Source organism: Rhinoraja longicauda, chromosome 11 (assembly GCF_053455715.1).
Source record: "Rhinoraja longicauda isolate Sanriku21f chromosome 11, sRhiLon1.1, whole genome shotgun sequence".
In the NCBI taxonomy this organism is placed as follows: Eukaryota; Metazoa; Chordata; class Chondrichthyes; order Rajiformes; family Arhynchobatidae; genus Rhinoraja; species Rhinoraja longicauda.
Window position 1 is genome coordinate 13,508,298 of NC_135963.1, and position 16,819 is coordinate 13,525,116.

The window sequence follows — 16,819 nt, forward strand, 5'->3', positions numbered from 1 at the left end:
GGGAGATTGGTGGGTCGAATTTGCCCCCCCCGTGGCGGGGGCTCTGGAACTCTGGCCCGGTCAGAACCTGCGGATGCATTCCCATAGCTATCTACCAAGGCTGACCCTGCAGTGGCCGAGATCGAACGTTCCACTACCGTTCGACTTCTCTCGAAGGCCCGTGTCGGACAGAGAAGTGGCGGGCTGGGCTGGCCTGCCCTAACGCATTTTCAGACGATGCGGCAAATCTCGGGTCAGCAGGGGTGGACCCGGTAATCCTGTTGGGGAGAGGCACCTCGGCCGCTGATCTGACTCACGTCGGGACCTCCAAGGGCAATAGGTTAACCAATTCCCAGGTTGCCCGTGCAAGAAATGCAAGTTTCGCTGTAAATTTAATTTAGATTTAGTATTTATCTTTATTTAAGTTTACAGCAGTCCCATGGTTTCCTAAGAGAGCAGTATAATTAGTGGGTCAGAGACGTAATGTTGAATTATTATTATGTGACCTCTGTTGGTCCGATAACACAGATAATGCAGCAAGGCTCTGGAACCAATGGTGCCAGAAAATCGGTGGTGTACCTGTACTCGATTTTTAGATTTAGAGATACAGCGCGGAAACAGGCCCTTCGGCCCACTGAGTCCACGCCGCCCAGCAATCCCCGCACACTAACACTATCCTACACACACTAGGGACAATTTTTACATATTACCCAGTCAATTAACCTACATACCTGTACGTCTTTGGAGTGTGGGAGGAAACAGAAGTTCTCGGAGAAAACCCACGCTGGTCACGGGGAGAACGTACAAACTCCGTACAGACGGCGCCTGTAGTTAGGATCGAACCTGAGTCTCCGGCGCTGCTTTCGCTGTAAGGCAGCAACTCTACCGCTGCGCCACCGTGCCGCCCTTTCCGGCAACGATAATCTAAACTATCTAAGATTCATTGCTTTAAGTATGCAAAATGGTTGTTTTATTCCGTCATTTTATTCACAATGTCAATAAAACTCTGCATTCTCCTTTTCATGTATCTGTACCTCTGAATTAATTTCTGTTTGAGTTTTATTTGTGTCTGCGAGCTATGTGGTAACTAAATAAAAATGTGAAGAGCCAAAATTACAGTGTAACCCTTGCTATTGACGGGGGGAAATTAAAATGTAATCTTGATGTTGTTGCTTGCTCAAGCAGCTTCCAGCTAAATTCAACCCTTGATGTTTGAGCCATTGACCTCAATTATTTTCTCATTCTTTTAAGGAGAGGAATTATAATATTTTATTTTCTACGTTTTTATTTTCTACATTTTCGACATATAAAATTATAAAAGGTAAAAGGACTGGACAAGCAAGATGCAGGAAAAATGTTCCCAATGTTGGGGGAGTCCAGAACCAGGGGGCCACAGTCTTAGGATAAAGGGGAGGCCATTTAAAACTGAGGTAAGAAGGAACTTTATCATCCAGAGAGTTGTGAATTTGTGGAATTCTCTGCCACAGAGGGCAGTGGAGGCAAAATCACTGGATGAATTTAAGAGAGAGTTAGATAGAGCTCCAAGGGCTAGTGGAAACAAGGGATATGGGGAGAAGGCAGGCATGGGTTACTGATTGTGGATGATCAGCCATGATCACTATGAATGGCTGGCTCGAAGGGCGAATGGCCTCCTCCTGCACCTATTTTCTATGTTTCTATGTTTACCCTAAATTAAGTGTGTTTGATCCAATCTTTTGTCAGCAATCAATATGTTCCTTTGAAAAGTTAACTCAAAGTTAATGCTTTTTTCTTCCTGGTTTGATGCTTGTGAGAATTATTGAATGCGATTTGATGTCGGCCTGATGACATCACAACCAAAGGCAACCTAGAACTGACACGGAAGACTTTGAAAAGAATAATAATAATAATAAATTTTATAATAATAAATTTTATTTGTCATATGTAGGTTGGCACAGGGTCAATGGTACAATGAAATGTATTTGACAAGACAACAGGTCACCTCAGCAGTAATATTCCAAGGATAAATAAGATAAAAAATGACATTAGTAAGGTAAAAAGACAATATTAAAAATAGTTAAAAAGACAATATTAAAAATAATCAACATATATGATTTGAAATGTGTTTATGAGTTCAGAAGCCTAATGGCCTGATGGTAGAAACTGTTCTTAAGTCTGGTGGTACCGGCAGCCATACTCCTGTATCGTCTGCCCGACGGTAACAAGGAGAACAGCCTGCGTGCTGGGTGGCTGTGGTCCTTGATGATGCTGCGTGCCTTCCGCAGGCACCGCCGGTAGAAGATGTCCTGAATGGCCGGGAGACAGTTGCCAGTGATGTGCTGTGCTGTCTTCACCACTCTCTGTAGTGATTTGTGGCTGTGGGCAGAACAGTTCCCGTACCAGACTGTAATTCAGCCCGTCAGCAGGCTCTCGATGGTGCATCTGTAGAAGTTTGTGAGGATGCTGGCGTTTATTCCAAACTTCCTCAGTCTTACAATGTCTGAGAGCTTTCCTTAAGATCACCAGCAGGGACTTTAAACTCTCCCTGAGGGACAGTATTCATTTTGCACTTGTGTAGGAAGGAACTGCAGATGCTGGTTTAAACCAAAGATAGGCACAAAAAGCTGGAGTAACTCAGTGGGACAGGCAGCATCTCCGGAGAGAAGGAATGGGTGATGTTTTGGGTCAAGACCCTTCTTCAGACTGAAAGTCATGGGAAAGGGAAACGAGAAATAAACAGTAGACGATGATTTCGATTTTTTTTTAGATTTAGAGCTACAGCGCGGAAACAGGCCCTTCGGCCCACCGAGTCCACGCCACCCAGCGATCCCCGCACATTAACACTATCCTACACACACTAGGGACAATTTTTACATTTTACCCAGGCAATTAACCTACATACCTGTACGTCTTTGGATGATGTAGAGAGATATAGAACAAATTATTGAAAGGGCGGCACGGTAGCGCAGCGGTAGAGTTGCTGCTTTACAGCGAATGCAGCGCCGGAGACTCAGGTTCGATCCTGACTACGGGTGCTGCACTGTAAGGAGTTTGTACGTTCTCCCCGTGACCTGCGTGGGTTTTCTCCGAGATCTTCGGTTTCCTCCCACACTCCAAAGACGTACAGGTATGTAGGTTAATTGGCTGGGTAAATGTAAAAAAATTGTCCCTAGTGGGTGTAGGATAGTGTTAATGTATGGGGATCGCTGGGCGGCACGGACTTGGAGGGCCGAAAAGGCCTGTTTCCGGCTGTATATATATGATTATTAGCTTGTTTGCTGGTTCTGTAAATGAAAATTGGCAAAAAGACAATCTGAAGAAAGGTTCTGACGAGAAGTGTCATTTATTCCTTTTCTCCAGAGATGCAGCCTGACCCGCTGAGTTACTCCAGCATTTTGTGTCCATCTTCGGTACAAACCAGCGTCTGCAGTTCCTTCCTGCACATTGAAATTTGCTGCTTTTATTGCCCCTGCTCAGTACTGCACTTGAGTGGCAACCTTATGTTTCCTGCAGACTACTTGGGCACCAATGCGACCGACCTTAGGCACGGCTCTCGATCTTAAGATGGCTGAATTCTGAAGAAGAGTGCTGACCCGAAACGTCACCTCCAGAGGCGCTGCCTGACCCGCAGAATTACCCCAGCACTTTGCTTCTTTATTCACTGCTGCTCAGTTTCTCATCCGCTGATCTGCACATATGCCAGGAAGCAATGTGAGCATCGCTGGCATTTTGCCAATCTTAATCAAATGATGCATAAGTACCAATTTGGCTCGAGTCCCTCACCAACCTCATTGGGTGCGCCGCAAGGCTATTAAGCCATTTTTGAAGCAATTTGACTACTCTTCCAACAGATCGGAAGAATTTTGATGTGAAGCTCAATAGCATAGATGGAGATTACCAGTTGTGAAATGTTTTACATTGCACCACAAAACACTGATAAATAATTTATCTAAATAATCTAAAACATGACATACTTGCAGATGGTTCTGAACCATATGTCGTTCCGTCTTTAATCCAATATTTGTTTTTACTAATAGTTATTTCCCCTGTAGATATGAAGCTGTGATATTTAGTTTCAAGATACAAAACAGAAACAGGCCCTTCAGCCCACCGAGTCCGTACCGACCAGCGATCCCTGCACATTAACACTATCCAACGCACACTAGGACAACTTTTACATTTATACGAAGCGAAGTCACTAACAAACCGGTCGGTACGTGTTTGGAGTGTGGGAGGAAACCGAAGATCTCGGAGAAAACCCACGCAGGTCACGGGGAGAATGTACAAACTCCGTCCAGCCAAGCACCCCTAGTCAGGATCAAACTCAGGTCTCTGGTGCTGTAGGACAGCAGCTCTACCGCTGCACAACCGTGACCCTCTGTAAAATTCTGTGATCAAAGCATCCTCATTAATAATAAATGTTAATATGATTTTGATTTTTAATCTGTGACACAATTCCCATAACAGTTTAATATTTCTGTTAACTTGTTGCTTAGATTTAAAAGATTTCTGTTTGAAATATTATCATTTAATACATAAAAACATAGAAACATAGAAAATAGGTGCAGGAGCAGGTCATTCGGCCAGCACCGCCATTCAATATGATCATGGCTGATCATTCGTAATCAGTGCCCCGTTCCTGCTTTCTTCCATATATCCCTTGATTCAGTTAGCCCTAAAAACTAGATCAAACTCTCTCTTGAAAACATCCAATGAATTGTGTTGTACTTCGTGGTCCGGTATCACAACAAATTGGCCTCCACTGCCTTCTGTGGCAGAATTCTACAGATTCACAACTCTCTGGTTGAAAGCTTATGAAGGGATAGGAGTGTATGGCCAAGTGCAATAGGAATCAATGTGAAAGGTGAGGTGAGTAATGGATTAAAAGTATTATATATGAATGCGCGAAGTATAAGAAGTGGATGAGTTTGAGGCTCAGTTAGAGATTGGTAGATATAACATTGTGGGGATTACACAGACATGACTACAGGAGGATCGGGACTGGGAACTGAATATTCAGGGTTATACGTCCTACAGAAAGGACAGGCAGGTGGGCAGAGGAGGTGGGGTAGCTCTGGTGGTGAGGGATGAAATTCAGTCCCTTGCGAGGGGTGACATAGGGACTGACGATGTAGACCTACTATGGATAGAATTGAGGAAATGTAAAGGTAAGAAGACACTAATGGGAGTTATCTACAGGCCCCCAAACAGTAGCCTGGATATAGGGTGTAAGTTGCAGCAGTAGTTAAAACTGGCATGTAACAAAGCTAATGCCACTGTGGTTATGGGAGATTTCAATATGCAGGTAGACTGGGAAAATCATGTTGGTTCTGGACCCCAAGAAAGGGAGTTTGTAGAGTGCCTCCGAGATGGATTCTTAGAGCAGCTTGTACTGGAGCCTACCAGAGACGAGGCAATTGTGAATTTAGTGTTGTCCAATGAACCAGATTTAATAAGGGAACTCAAGGTAAAGGAACCGCTTGGAGGTACTGGCCATAATATGATTAGTTTTAATCTGCAATTTGAGAGGGAGAAGGTTAAATCAGAAGTGTCAGTGTTGCAGTTGAACAAAGGGGAAGGCATGAAAGAGGAGCTGGCCAAGGTTGACTGGAAAAGGATCCTAGCAGGAATGATGGTGGAACAGCAATGGCATAATGCAGAAGATGCAGGATCATTTCATTCCAAAGAGGAAAAAAAGATTCTAAGGGGAATAAGAGGCAACTGTGACTGACAAGGGAAGTTAGGGATGGAATAAAACTAAAAGAAAAGAGGTATAACATAGCAGAGTAGCGGGATGCCAGAGGATTGGGCAACTTTCAAAGGACAACAGAAGGTAACAAAAAGGGCAATTCGGGGTGAAAAGATGAAGTACGGGGGTAAGCTGGCCAAGAATATAAAGAAAGATCGTAAAAGCTTCTTTAGGTATGTTAAGAGAAAAAGATTAGCAAAGACAAATGTTGGTCCCTTGAAGGAAGAAACGGGTGAAATTATTATGGGTAACAAGGAAATGGCAGAAGAGTTGAACAGGTACTTTGGTTCTGTCTTCACTAAGGAAGACACAAATAATCTCCCAGATGTACTAGAGGACAGAGGATCCAGGGAGACAGGAACTGAAAGAAATTTGCATTAGGCGAGAAATAGTATTGGGTAGACTGATGGGACTGAAGGCTGATAAATCCCCAGAGCCTCATAGAATGCTGGAGTAACTCAACAGGTCAGTCAGCATCTTGGAGAGAAGGAATGGGTGATGTTTCGGGTCGAGACCCTTCTTCAGACTGATGTCAGGGGGGTCGGGACAACTGACATCATTCTAAACAAGGGTCTCGACCCGAAACGTCATCCATTCCTTCACTCCAAGATGCTGCCTGACCTGCTGAGTTACTCCAGCATTTTGTGATACCTTCGATTTGTACCAGCATCTGCAGTTATTTTCCTACACAATCCCAGAGTACTCAAGGAGGTGGCTCTAGAAATCGTATTGCTGATCATTTTCCAATGTTCTATAGATTCAGGATCAGTTCCTGTGGATTGGAGTGTAGCTAATGTTATCCCATTTTTCAAGAAAGGAGCGAGAGAGAAAACGGGGCATTATAAGCCAGTTAGCCTGACATCGGTGGTAGGGAAGATGCTAGAGTCAATTATTAAAGAGGTAATAATGGCGCATATAGATAGCAGTTAATGGAATGGATTGGTCCAAATCAGCATGGATTTATGAAGGGGAAATCCTGCTTGACTAATCTTCTGGAATCTTTTAAGGATGTGACAAGTAAAATGCTTGAAGGGGAGCCAGTGGATGTGGTGTATCTAGACTTTCAGAAAGCCTTTGATAAGGTCCTACACTGGAGATTAGTGAGCAAAATTGGAGCACGTGGTATTGGGTGTAGGGTATTGACATGGATAGAGAATTGGTTGGCAGACAGGAAGCAAAGTGTAATAATAAACAGGTCCTTTTCAGAATAGCAAGCAGTGGCGAGTGGAGTGCCGCAAGGCTCGGTGCTGGGACCGCAACTGTTTACAATATATATTAATGATTTGGATGATGGAATTAGAAGTAACACTAGCAAGTTTGCAGATGACACAAAGCTGGATGGCAGTATGAACTGCGAAGAGGATGTTAGGAGGTTGCAAGGTGACTTGGACAGGTTGAGTGAGTGGGCAGATGCACGGCAGATGCAGTACAATGTAGATAAATGTGAGGTTATCCACTTTGGCGGCAAAAACAAGGAGGCAGATTATTATCTCAATGGTATCAGATTAGGTAAAGGGAAAGTGCAACGAGACCTGGGTGTCCTTGTACACCAGTCACTGAAAGTGAGCGTGCAGGTACAGCAGGCAGTGAAGAAAGCAAATGGCATGTTGGCCTTCATAACGACAGGATTTGAGTATAGGAGTAAGGAGGTCCTTCTGCAGTTGTATTGGGCCCTGGTGAGACCACATCTGGAGTATTGTATGCAGTTTTGGTTTCCTAATTTAAGGAAGGACATCCTTGCTATTGAGGTAGTGCAGTGTAGGTTCACAAGGTTAATCCCCAAGATGGTGGGACTGTCATATGAGGAAAGATTGGAAAGACTGGGCTTGCATTCACTGGAGTTTAGAAGGATGAGAGGGGATCTTATAGAGACATATAAAATTATAAAAGGACTGGACAAGCTAGATACAGGAAAAAAATTCCCAATGTTGGGAGTGCAGAACTAGGGGCCACAGTCTAAGAATAAGGGGGAGGCCATTTAAAACTGAGGTGAGAAGAAACTTTTTCACCCAGAGTTGTGAAATTGTGGAATTCTCTGCCACAGAAGGCAGTGGAGGCCAATTCATTGGATGAGTTTCAAAGAGAGTTAGGTAGAGCTCTAGGGGCTAATGGAATCGAGGGATATGGGGAGAAGGCAGGCACAGGTTACTGATTGTGGATGATCAGCCATGATCACAATGAATGGTGGTGCTGGCTCGAAGGGCCAAATGGCCTCCTCCTGCACCTATTTTCCGTGTTTCTATGTTTCTAAAACGATTCTCCTCATCTCAGTCATAAATGGCCTACCCCTTATTCTTAAACTGTGACCCCTAGTTCTGGACTCCCCTAACATCGGGAACATTTTTCCTGCATCAAGTCTGTCCAATCTCTTAAGAATTTTATATGTTTCTATAGGATCCCCTCTCATCCAGTGAATACAAGCCCAATCAATCCATTCTTTCATCTTATGTCAGGTCCGCCATCCGGGGAATTAACCTGGTGAACCTATGCTGCACTCCCTCAATAGCAAGAATGTCCTTCCTCAAATTAGACCAAAACTGCACACAATACTCCAGGTGTGGTCTCACCAGGGCCCAAGGAGCGACTAGGCTTGTATACACTGGAATTTAGAAGGATGAGAGGAGATCTTATCGAAACGTATAAGATTATTAAGGGGTTGGACACGTTAGAGGCAGGAATCATGTTCCCAGTGTTGGGGGAGTCCAGAACAAGGACCCACAGTTTAAGAATAAGGGGTAGGTCATTTAGAACTGAGATGAGTAAAAACATTTTCAGTCAGAGAGTTGTGAATCTGTGGAATTCTCTACCTCAGGAGGCAGCGGAGGCCAATTCTCTGAATGCATTCAAGAGAGAGCTAGATAGAGATCTTAAGGGTAGCGGAGTCAGGGGGTATGGGGAGAAGGCAGGAACGGGGTACTGATTGAGAATGATCAGCCATGATCACGTTGAATGACGGTGCTGGCTCGAAGGGCCGAATGGCCTCCTCCTGCACCTATTGTCTATTGTCTATTGTACCACGTATATGTTTATTAACCTTGGAAAAGAGGAAAGCTATCATGATATCGGGGATGTTTTACAGAACCAAACAGGAAGAAGTAGAAGGAAGAGCAAATCTACAGGATATCACAAGGATATAAATGAACAACAGAACGATGGTGAAAACACACGAGCATTAGAAAGCAGGCAGAAGTGTTTCACCAGGATGCTGCTGAAATTGAGGGATGTAGTTGTGAGGATAGATTGAATAGGCTTTGTATTTTGCTCAGGGTTCCAGCAATTGCAGTTCCTTGTGTCACAGAATGACAGTGTTGGGGAGAATTACTAACCCCAATATTGACTGGAAAAAAGTTGGAGTGAACAGGAAAGAATAGGAGGAATTCTATAATACATTAAGGAAAACCTTAATCAGAAAGATTTCAATCCAACAAGGAAGAAAGTATTGCTGCATTTGCTTCTTGGAAATGAACTGAGCATTAAACCAGTATTTTAGTACAGAAGTTAGGAGATGAGTATTGAAGTTGAGAGTTCATGTTACAGTTATATAAGATGTTATATAACATCTTATATAACTGCCACATTTAGAGTATTGTGCTCAGTTTTGGGCACCATGTTTTCAGAAAGATCTGGTCACGCTGGAAATAGTGCAGAAAAAATATACGAGGATTTTGCCAGGGAGTCGAAGGTCTATACAGAGATGTTGAGCAGGCTACGACACCATTCAGAGCACAGGAGGATAAGGGGTAATCTTGTAGATGTGTACAAAATCATGAGAGGAAGAGATCGTGTAAATGCACAGAGTTTGTACCCAGAGTAGGCGAATTGAGAACCGGAAGACATAGGTTTGTGAAGGGGGAAAGAATGAATAGGAATCTGAGGGGTAACCTGTTTTTTTACACAAAGGGTGGTGAGTATTTGAAATGAGCTGCCAGAGGAGGTAGTTGAGGTGGGTAATATTGCAACGTTTAAGAAACATTTTGACAGGTACATGGATAGGATTGGTTTAGAGTGATGTGGGCCTAACGAAGGCAGGTGAGACTAGTCTAGATGGGACATGTTGGTTGGTGTGGGCAAGTTGGGCTGAAGTGCCTGTTTACACGCGGTATGACTCTGCAACTATGACTATGATCAAGGGTCAGCAGGAGGTATCTTAAAGCAAACATTTGAACAAACAAACATATAAATTAAGACTAGGAATAGACCATTCTCCCCCCATATAAATAGAGCAATGGAGCCTGATTAGAGACCAGGAAGGTAATCTGTCCATGAAGATGGAGGCAGGATTGGAATAATTAACAAGTATTTGTATTGGTCTTTACTGAGGAAGATGATGCAGCCTAAATCTCAGAGTTAAGCATAGATAAGGCTTTATTCACTGCTGCTCAGTTCAGATGTTAAGATAGAAAGGCAAAACTTGTTCAGAAAGGTGAGGATTGGCTCTGTTTAAAGTAAGTAACCCAGACTGGATTGGATGAATGCAAGGTTCTCAGGAACATGCGGTCATACTTTGCTATAACATGAGTCAGACAAACTGTTTCAGTCACCTCGATATCATGACTAATCTAATGATTTCATTTGAAGAGACAATGAGGAAGGTTGATGAAGATCATGCAATAAATATCATCACAACTTTCTTCAGAAGATGCTCCATGCAGTCTCACGTAAAATGTTGGCTTGTAAACTTGAGGCCTCAGGTAATATAAAATGTCTGTGGTGATGTAGAAAGGAGGCAGACTGAAAGCCTGGAAGGGTTATGGTTGTCAAAATGGGGCAGTGATTAAATCACAAAACTGGCACTGAGTGATCTAGATGATTAATAGACAGCAGGGGTTCTCAACCTTTTTCGTCCCGTTTACCCCAGGCAACTTTTCGAAAGTAAATTTACCCCCCACCCTGTTTTGTTCAGTAATTTGAGTTTACACTTCTATCATAATAAAGCAACCGACAAAGGGGAAATTTTAAAATACTGCTTTTAACATTATTATTTTAAGGACAATTATAGACAATAGACAATAGGTGCAGGATTAGGCCATTCAGCCCTTCGAGCCAGCACCACCATTCAATGTGATCATGGCTGATCATTCTCAATCAGTACCACGTTCCTGCCTTCTCCCCATACCCCCTGACTCCGCTATCTTTAAGAGCTCTATCTAGCTCTCTCTTGAAAGCATCCAGAGAATTGGCCTCCACTGCCTTCTGAGGCAGTGAATTCCACAGATTTACAACTCTCTGACTGAAACAGTAGCAATAATGGTAGGCGAAATTTACCCCCTGGGGATAAATTTACCCCAGGTTGGGAACCCTTGATATACAGGCATGTGTTCAAATCCCATCTTTGTAGCCGAGACATTTAAATTCAAGTAATTAAATAGGTCCAGTGTCCAGCATCATCAGAGACCCACACCACCCTGGCCACGCTCTCATTTCACTCCTGCCAGCTGGAGCCTGAAAACTGTAACGTTCAGGTTCAGGAGCAGCTTTTTCCCTACAACCATTAGGCTATTAAACACTCCTGCCTCCAAATAGGCTCTGAACTCTGTAGACGTTGGGACATTACTTTTGCACTACTATAGTTTATTTATTTGTCTGTCGTATTTTATATATACTGAACTTTTTTGTTGTTTATTAGGGATCTTACAGAGTAATATATTTACATATCTGTTGTACTGCTGCGTGTAAGAATTTCATTGTTCCATTTCGGAACATATGACAATAAAACAGTATTGACTCTTGAAAATAAAACTTGTTTCAGTAACATAACCGTGAAACTGCCGTAAAGCAAAACACATCTGGGTTGCAAGTGCCCTTCAGGAAGGGAACCTATCCTTATGGTCGCTGTGACTTGGGTGTACCAAGATGATTAATATTTAACCGTCTCTTTAGTTTATTGGCAATTAAGGAAAACAATAAATGCTGGAATTCCCAGTGGTACGCATATCATGCAAAGAAATAAAACAGAGAGCTAAGAGTATGCTTGCTTGCACATGATCCATATCTATGTGCCTATCCAAAAGCCTCCTAAATGCCACAGAATGCTGTAGAGGCCACATCAATAGACAATAGACAATAGACAATAGGTGCAGGAGTAGGCCATTCGGCCCTTCGGGCCAGCACCGCCATTCAATGTGATCATGGCTGATCATCCTCAATCAGTACCCCGTTCCTGTCAATTTTATATTCTTAAGGCAGAGATAGATACTGTAGATTCTTGATTAATGTACGAGTGTCAGGGGTTATGGGGAGAAGGCAGGAGAATGGGGTTAAGAGGGAGAGATAGATCAGCCATGATTGAATAGCAGGGTAATTCTGCTCCTATCACTTATGAACTAATGAAGTTGTATTATATGATTGCTTTCTAGAAAGGAATATGGTATACAGTGTTATTCTCCGGGGATCAGAACTGGATGATTGACTTAGATATAATTATGTGGGTAAAATATAAAGGCTAGCATAAAATTTACAGGAGAATTACAGATATTGACTGGCAGAAGGAGTGGACAAATGGTGGATGAAATTTCAAATAAAGAGGTAAAAATTGACATGACAAAAAGGATAAGAAGAGATTATTTAGGCTAATTTTCACCACGTCTAGATGATGTACAGGAGCAGAGTTACCCGGGTGTCCAGGTGTATAATTCTTTGAATGCGGTAGTGGATTTTGAGCGAGTGGTTAGTAAAGTGTGTAGGATCCTAAATTTTACAGCTTTAGAAACAGAGGGCTAACGGAATCAAAGGATATGGGGAAAAACAGGAACAGGGTACTGATTCTGGATGATCAGCCATGATCTTATTGAATGGCCTGCTGGCTCGAAGAGCTGAATGGCCTACTCCTGCACCTACTTTCTATGTTTCTAATATGGTAGCATTGGAAAGAGGGCAGAAGAGTTTCACCAGGATGCTGCTGAAATGGGGGGATATGGTTAAAGGAGAGATTGAATCGGCCTTGGTTATTCTTACTGGAATGTAGGAAGCTGAGGGAAGACACTGTAGAGGTTTATAATATTATGAGAGACATAGAGAGGGTAGATGGTCAGAGTTTCTCCTAGTTTGGAGAAGCCTAAAATTAGAGGGCATAGATTTAAAGTGAAAGGGGTAGAATTTAATGGAGATCTGGTCAGGCAAGTTGATCACACGATGATTGGTGGTTACATCAAACAAGTTTCCCAAAAGAAGTGATAGGTTAGAAGTGATAATATACTATTACAGTATTAAAAATCATTTGGACAGGCACTTATAGAGGAAGGAGAGGAAGGCCTTCATTCAATGCGGGTAAATAGAATTAACAAAGATTAGGATCATGGTTGGCATGGATGTATTGGGCTGAAAGGCCCATTTCTGTGCTGTACAAATCTACGACTCTGTGACTATGGAGTATTGTATTCTCCTAGTCGCCACCCTGTAGGAAGGCTGTTAAGGAACGACAGAGAGTGGAGAAGTGGTTGATCGGCTTATCGAGTAATACAGCTTAGAACTAGGCCCTTCAGGCCACTAGGTCTATGCCAACCATCTTGCCTAGCTATACTAATCCCACTTGGACACAGGACAGTACTGCACAGGAACAGGCCCTTAAACCCACAATATCTGTACCGAACTTGATGTCAAGTTACACTAATCTCCTCTGTTTGCACATTATCCATATCTGTCCATCCTCTGCATGTTCATTTTTAGATTTAGATTTAGATTTAGAGATACAGCGCGGAAACAGGCCCTTCGGCCCACCGAGTCCTCGCCACCCAGCGATCCCCGCACATTAACACTATCCTACACCCACTAGGGACAATTTTTACATATTACCTAGTCAATTAACCTGCATACCTGTACGTCTTTGGAGTGTGGGAGGAAACCGAAGATCTCGGAGAAAACCCACGCAGGTCACGGGGAGAACTTACAAACTCCGTACAGACGGCGCCCGTAGTCAGGATCAAACCTGAGTCTCCGGCGCTGCATTCGCTGTAAGGCAGCAACTCTACCGCTGCGCCACCGTTCATGTGCCTATCCAAAAGCCGCTTAAATGCCACTATTATATCTGCCTCTTTCACTACCCCTGGTAGCACATTCCAGAACGTGCACCCCACATCTCCTTTAAACTTTGCCCTTCTCGGCTTAAACCTATGTCGTCTTGTCTTTGACACATGCCTGCATCAGTTCCATATCCTTCTGTGTCTTGCTCCTTCAAGAACTTGTTCAGATCCCTCCTAAATGTTGTTAATATTCCTGTCTCCACTTCCTCATCTGGGAGCTCATTCCAGAAACCAACTACTCTTTGTGAGAAAAATATACCCCTCAGATCACCCTTATATCATGCCACCTGATCTTAAATATAGTGCATCAGTCACTGAAAGGAAGCATGCAGGTACAGCAGGCAGAGAAGAAAGCCAATGGAATGCTGGCCTTCATAACAAGAGGAGTTGAGTATAGGAGCAAAGAGGTCCTTCTGCAGTTGTACAGGGCCCTAGTGAGACCGCACCTGGAGTACTGTGTGCAGTTTTGGTCTCCAAATTTGAGGAAGGATATTTTTGCTATTGAGGGCGTGCAGCTTAGGTTTACTAGGTTAATTCCCGGAATGGGGGGACTGTCGTATGTTGAAAGACTGGAGCGACTAGGCTTGTATACACTGGAATTTAGAAGGATGAGAGGAGATCTTATCGAAACGTATAAGATTATTAAGGGGTTGGACACGTTAGAGGCAAGAAACATGTTCCCAATGTTGGGGGAGTCCAGAACAAAGGGCCACAGTTTAAGAATAAGGGGTAGGCCATTTAGAACTGAGATGAGGAAAAACTTTTTCAGTCAGAGAGTTGTGAATCTGTGGAATTCTCTACCTCAGAAGGCAGTGGAGTCCAATTCTCTGAATGCATTCAAGAGAGAGCTAGATAGAGCTCTTAAGGATAGCGGAGTCAGGGGGTATGGGGAGAAGGCAGGAATGGGGTACTGATTGAGAATGATCAGCCATGATCACATTGAATGGCGGTGCTGGCTCGAAGGGCCGAATGGCCTCCTCCTGCACCTATTGTCTATTTTCTATTGTCTATTGTCTATAAATCTTTGTCATCTAATTTTTGACTATGGGAAACAGGCTCAGCTATCCACCTTATGTATTCCTGTCATCATTTTACACACCTCTATCATTTCACCTCTCAGCCTCTTTTGCTTCAGGGAAAATAGACCTGGCCTATCTAATATCTCCCTGTAACTCAAGCCCTCAAATCCAGGCCATACCTTTGTGAATCTTTTCTGCACTCCTCTCCGGCCTAACTACATCTTTCCTGTCATGTGGCGACCAGAAATACGCACAATAACCCAATTCCAACCAAACCAACATTTTGTACGACTCTAACATGATGTCCAAACTCGTGCTCAATGCATGCAGAGAGAGACATGATTCACCATCCAAGAATGGTGAATCACAATTCCAAGAATGGTGAATCTCAGCTAAAAGGCTGCACGGACGGCAAAAAGCTTAGGGTTGTGCTCCTTTGAGCAAAAGGATCAAGTGGAAATTTGATGGAGCTATACAAGTCTATGATTGGCTTAGTTATGTCAACAGAGGGAAGCTAATTCCATTAACAGATGGAACATCCAAAAAAACAGATTAAAAGTGATGAGTAAAAATTCAGGGAAGATATGAAGAACAACTTTATCAGAGGATGGTGATAATCCGAAAACCCGCCACTGGGTGGAACAGCAGAAACAGAATTTAATCCGAGTTACAGAGAGGAAGTAATAAGGCACTTGTGGGAAAATAATTAGTGAAGCTGTGGAGAAAGAGCAGGAAAATGGGTCTGACCGATTGCTCCACAATTATCCAGCATTGATTCGATACGATACGATGTGATACGATAGAACTTTATTTATCCCAGGAGGGCAATTGGTCTGCCAACAGTCATAAAACACAACAAGATACACGAAACATGAAATTAAAGTGACGAGTGGAAAGTCCAGGATTGGGGATATGCAAAGATTGGGGGAGGGGGAGGTGGGGAGGGAGTCAGTCTACCCCATGACAGAAGGGGGAGGAGTTGTACAGTTTGATAGCCACAGGGAAGAAGGATCTCCTGTGGCATTCTATGTTGCATCTTGGTGGAACCGGTCTGTTGCTGAAGGTGCTCCTCAGATTGACCAGTGTGCCATGGAGGGGGTGAGCTGTATTGTCCAGGATGCTCTGCAGTTTGAGGAGCATCCTCCCCTCCAAGACCACCTCCCATGAATCCAACTCCGCCGTCAGGAAGGAGTCATTGAGCCATGACTCGACGAGCTGAATGGTTTTCTGAGTCTATGATTTTATTCTATCGTTATACAATGCCATGTTTTTTGTAATGTTTTAGTGGCAATAATGGATCACTTTTAATATTTAATGTGTTGACCACAATGGCATTTTACTCCAGCGTACTTCCTGGAGAAACACCAAAAGGAAAGGTTAGACATTAAACTCACACTTCTTGTTAATTATTTAAGAACGTAAGTAATAATCTGAAACCCATGATCTTGCCTGAGGCAATTGTACTTACGGTCTGCCATCAGATCTGATCAACCTCTTTCTACCTAAGGTTCATCCTTAACTTGCAGAACAGTAACTGCAATTATCTCTGAACATATTTTCCTCGTGTTTTTCATGCATTTAAAGTGATAAGCAAAGATTCAGAAGAAGAACTATTTACCAGAATGCAGCCTGGTTTAGAAGGAATTAGCTCCAAGGAGAGATTGCACAAATTTGTTTTCTGTGGAGTGTCGGAGTCTAAGGAAGTGTACAAAATGATGAGAGGTTAGACAGGGTAGAGAGTTAGAGCCTTTTTCCTAGGGTGGAAACGTCAAAGCCGAGAGATCATAGCATCAGGGTGAGAGAGGCAAAATTTAAAGGATACTAGACCAAGTGGACCCATTGGGCCCAAACCTCTCCTGCATTGGTGCAGCACCCTGTCCTCCCCCCTCCCCTCTCTCCTCAACCCCCCCTCCCCTCTCCCTTCTCACCCACTCCCCCCTTCCCCCTCCCTCCCTCCTCCCCTCCCCCTCCCCTCCTTTTAAACTTAAAAATGTGAATAACTTAAAAAATATAACACCGATTTCAATAAAACTACTTGCATTATCACTAAAGTGACAATGGTGAGTAAGGTGGGT